At 43.8% G+C, this 5,052-nt stretch overlaps 1 pseudogene; it reads right to left on the reverse strand.

The window, feature by feature from the left end:
- Positions 1-2,908: 2,908 nt before the first annotated feature.
- LOC148005005 (large ribosomal subunit protein eL43 pseudogene) lies at positions 2,909-3,208 on the reverse strand (annotated as a pseudogene).
- Positions 3,209-5,052: the final 1,844 nt, after the last annotated feature.

Consider the following 5,052-nt stretch of genomic DNA (forward strand, 5'->3'; position numbering starts at 1 on the left):
AACTGAAGCTAATGGCTTATTAACTTCAAGTTAAGCAACTAGTGGCAGTGGCCCGTGACTTTAATCCCAGCACTTGGGAGGCAGAGGCAGACAGATCTCTGTGAGTTCAAGGACAGCCTGATTTACAGAGTCATTTCCAAGACAGCTAGAGCTAGAAAGAGATCCTGCCTCAAAAAAACAAAACCAAAACTACAACAAAGGAACTGGACAAGGTGGTGCACACCTTTAATCTCTGTAACCTAGAGACAGAGGCAGGAAAATCTCTGTGAGTTCAAGTTCTAGGCAAGTCAGGGATACAAATGGAGACCCTATCTTTAAAAAACAAAAACATGGGCTGGAGAGATGGCTCAGCGGTTAAGAGCACTAAGTGCTCTCCCAGAGGTCCTGAGTTCAAATCCCAGCAACCACATGATGGCTCACAACCATCTGTAATGGGATTCGATGCCCTCTTCTGGTCTGTCTGAAGACAGCTACAGTGTACTTATATATAATAAATAAATAAATAGATAGATAAATAAATAAATAAATCTTTAAAAAAACAAGAAGTTGGGGTGTACAGAGGTAGATCTAGGAGGAATTAAGGAGTTGGAGGTTCTGAACGTGATCAAAATTCATTGTAACAAACAACCCTGCCAGATATATTAAACAATACATAATTGAATGGCTGAGCGTTATGCTTGGCATCTAATAAATGAACAGAAAATGTTAGCATTATCATTAATTTTCCAAAGCAAAAACAACGCCACTGGGTTCATCCTTTAACAATTCTGGCTGCTCTTTCAGGTTTGATTCCCAGAACCCATGTAGCAGCTCACACTCCCATTGTAACTCCAATTCAAAGGGATCTGCTATCATTTTCTGGCCTCTACAGGTACCAGGTATGCAAGGGGTGCACAGACATGCCAACTAAGGGTTTCTGTGGCTGTGATGAAGCACCATGGTCATAAAGCGAGTGGGGGAGAACAGGGTTTAGTCAGCTCACACTTCCACATCACTTTTCATCATTGAAGGAAGTCAGAACAGGAACTCGAGCAGGGCAGGAACCTGGAGGCAGGGGCTGATGCAGAGATCATGGAGGGGTGCCAGGGGCCAGTCAAAGGCAGATGATCTCTGGCCTCATAATGCTCTCTTACTATTCTGGGGGCCAGAAGCTGAGGGCTTCTAGCAATCTAACTTTCTTGTTATTCCTTGGCTAAAAGCCACTGGTTTCTGGCAATTAACTTCTGCTGATAGCAGCAAGGAATTAAGAAAAAAGGCTTAGTTTCTGTCTGGCTCAAGAGCCCCTCTCTGGCCAGAGGAGAAGCTTGGAGTTCGTTAACTCTTCATGAGCCAGAGAAAAGAAGAAGAAGAAATGGAGAATTCAAGCACACACATGGCTGGGACCAACCACCTGTCTCAGCAATCCCACAAGTATTCATGCATACACACATGTACATTTATTTACACACATATGTAGGCAGACAGACATATACATTTGGTGGATGGGGCTGAGCCCCAAAGGCTACACTTTATTTCTTCTCTTTGACTTTGTTATACCTTCTTAGACAAAGTTCCTTATAAAATTACTTCGTAGATGAAATGTTGCACAAAAGAGGAGTTACAGAAGGACGTTGATAGTAAGTTCAATGCAGTGTTTTATTTTCTAAGCTCATTGTAAGCTCAAAACAACAGTTTCATATGGTCTTGCTTTATCATAACGCATACCTGTGGCTTCATCCTTGGATCTGACATTGAATGAATATTTTTCCTTGATCACAAATCTGTCCCAAGCCCTTTTCTCTTCTTCGTGTAATTTATGGAAGTTCACTGCATTCCTTATTATGTAGTCTTTACTTACTATTCTATGAGGATGCACATTCTATTCTTTTTTTTTTTTAAAGATTTTATTTATTTGATGTATATGAGCATCCTGTCACTGACACACCAGAAGAGGGCATCAGATCCCATTACAGATGGCCGTGAACCACCATGTGGTTTCTGGGAATTGAACTCAGGACCTATGGAAAAGCAGTCAGTGCTCTTAACTGCTGAGCCATCTCTCCAGCCCCCGGCACATTCTTTTTTTTCGGAGCTGGGGACTGAACCCAGGGCCTTGTGCTTGCTAGGCAAGCGCTCTACCACTGAGCTAAATCCCCAACCCCAAAACTATGACCTACAGAGAGATTCATCCCCAGGAAGGCCTGCACATCACGCATGTGCACACCATTTTTTTTTTTTTCGGAGCTGGGGACCGAACCCAGGGCCTTGCGCTTGCTAGGCAAGCGTTCTACCACTGAGCTAAATCCCCAACCCCCCCATTCTATTCTTGATTCTGACTTTATTACATCTCTCTGGCAAAACGACTAAAACCATCTCCTTAAACTTTCTTCTTAAAATTATTTGAACCAAATCAGGAATGCTATAAAGTAATTAATTCATCTAAATAGTGTTAATTCATGAAGGCTCATCTTCATGTTGACCTGTAGGAGATTTGCTTAGTAGGGTGGGCTGATGCCCAGTAATCACTAGGCAACGTAATAGTGACAGGAAAGGACATATATCAGCAGCAAGAAGCAATCCTGAGATGAAGACTCTGGGTTGTGCCTCTCCAGAGTGCACCCATTTGCACCTATGCAAAATGGTGGGTCATCTCCAGGAAACCCACTTTCCATAGGCTTTCCTAGATGGCTTCTGTCAGAGGGGAGCTGCTTACTGGCTTGCTCTCCATGATTTGCCCAGCCTGCTTTCTTATAGTTCACAGGATCACCAGCCCAGGGAGGGCATCATCCACAATGAGCTGGCCCCTTTCTCATGAATCACTACGTCTTACAGCTGAATCTTATGGACCGCCCCCCCCTCCATAAATTAAACCATCTAAACGAACCCATTTAATTGCAGGCAAGGCGAATCTCAAACGGCAGTGCTTCTACTAGTCCTTCTTCAGTTCCTTCAGTCTTCTGAGAACAGACTTGACAGTGGCAGCAGAGCGGTTTGTAGGTGCAAGCCCGGTTTCATGCTGTTTTCATGCAGCAATGGTACAACAGTGCCAGACGCTAATGGCTCATCTCTTTATCTTGGTCTCGCCATAGAAAGATCAAATGTACTTGGCCTGCTGCTTGATTTCATTTTCCTTCACCATTTTCTGGAGGGGAGCACCATAGTGGGTCCCCTATTTCCTGACAATTCTGATCTTCTTGGTGCATTCAGCCAGGTCTCCCAAACCGGTCATTCTCTCAACTGAAGTTCCCTTCTTTCACATAACTCTAGTTTGTATGAACTTGACATAAGACAGGCTAGTGCACATACATTAAGGCAAAACACCCAAATAATAATAATAATATGATAGTAATAATAATAATAATAATAATAATAATAATAATAATGATAGAGCCACTCCACTGAGTGATACTAGTGTTGTGTTTAGCTTGGATAACTGTCCATAGTGGAAAAGGCCAAACCTGATTGGGTGTGAAGGTGTGATGGCACACACCTTTAATCCCAGTACTTATGAGTCAGAGGCAGGTGAATGTCTGTCTGTCAGTAAGGGTTACATAGCAAGACCCTGTCCTAAAACAAACAAACAAAAAAAACCCAACAACGACAACAAAAAAAAGCCAAAATTTTATCTTGTCTTAATTTGAGCCTTATAAAGTGGGACTTCACCAGAAAAACCATTACTTCCTAGAATATATATTAACTATGAAATTCATTTTATATTAAAATTTTTTTCTCAGCTTTGTTCTGAAATTATGAGAAACTTTGTTAAATTTGAACGCTCTTTTAGAAATCTCCTAGAGGAAGATTTCAGAGGATAGTGGATAGTGGCTTTGGCTTTTACTCGGGGCAGGAACGGAGGCACGGGGAAATCAAACTTCAACAAAATCTTTCCATTAAAAAAAATTTTATTTATTTATCATGTTGATAAATCTCCCTATTATGTAAACCTGGAAATTTCAATCTCTCCTCTCTCTCTCTCTCTCTCTCTCTCTCTCTCTCTCTCTCTCTCTCCCTCCTCCTCCTCCCCCTCCTCCTCCTCCTCCTCGTCCCCCACCCCCCTGCCCCACGTGATGAGAATTGAACTCAGGTCCTCTGGAAGCGCAGCGAATGCTCTTAACCGCGGTCTTACTGTGTAGTCCTGTTTGGCCTAGAACTCTGTATGTAGACCAGGCTGGCCTCAAACTCAGATCTGCCTCCCTAGTCCTGGGATTAAAGGTGACACCACCATTCCCAGCTACAAACCTACCTTATCCACTCAGAATGTACCATTCTCATCCCTTTCTGCCTTGGTCCTTATTCTTTCATTCTCTCTTGTCTCCAATGCCCTAATATCTTATTTCCTGTTGAACCAAAGGGAATGGGGGTGGGGGGAACGTTGTCCATCAAAGTGCAGGTCTCCTGCATCGACTCCCAGACCGAAAGTGGGAGGCAGATTGTCTGGAGCTGAGCAACGGAATGTGGGAGCTGGGAACTGAACTCAGGTTTTCCACAAGAAGAGCATGAGCTCTTAAATTTAAAATATTTATTGGGTATGTGTACGTGACACGTGCACATCCTGGGATATACTTCTCCAGACTTTGGTTTGTGTAGGCAACGCTTGACTGTCCATAGCTAACTTGGTGAACTCTCAATGTTGTTGAAATGACCCAAGGACACTACAGCTGCGGATAACCCGCAGGACCTAATGGTGGCGCTGGGAATCTGGATTCAGGTAGGGCTTTTCAGCAAGGCTAATGCTAAGGGTTAGAGACACATAGCACCCCCTACAGCGAGTGCGAATAAGAGGCTGACAGAATCACGTGGCTTCCTCCTACCAATAGCAAAGTAACAATCGCTTCCTCTGTTCCCCATGGAAACAACACCGCCCTCAATGATCCTCCCGCCCCTTCAGCGCTTGAGGTTTTGGTCTTTCATTGAAAATTCCGGATGACAATCAAACATCCGCTTCTTCTGGCTGGACAGTTGGCGTCCGTGAAGCGAGTGACTACGCTGACTGGTCCAGATGCGAAGGCTGGCTTATTTTCACCCAATGTTGCTTCTTTGGGGCGGGATCTAGCGAAGACTCAGGGCCAATCA

Source organism: Rattus norvegicus, chromosome 7 (assembly GCF_021556685.1).
Source record: "Rattus norvegicus strain SHRSP/BbbUtx chromosome 7, alternate assembly SHRSP_T2T, whole genome shotgun sequence".
NCBI classification, from domain to species: domain Eukaryota; kingdom Metazoa; phylum Chordata; class Mammalia; order Rodentia; family Muridae; genus Rattus; species Rattus norvegicus.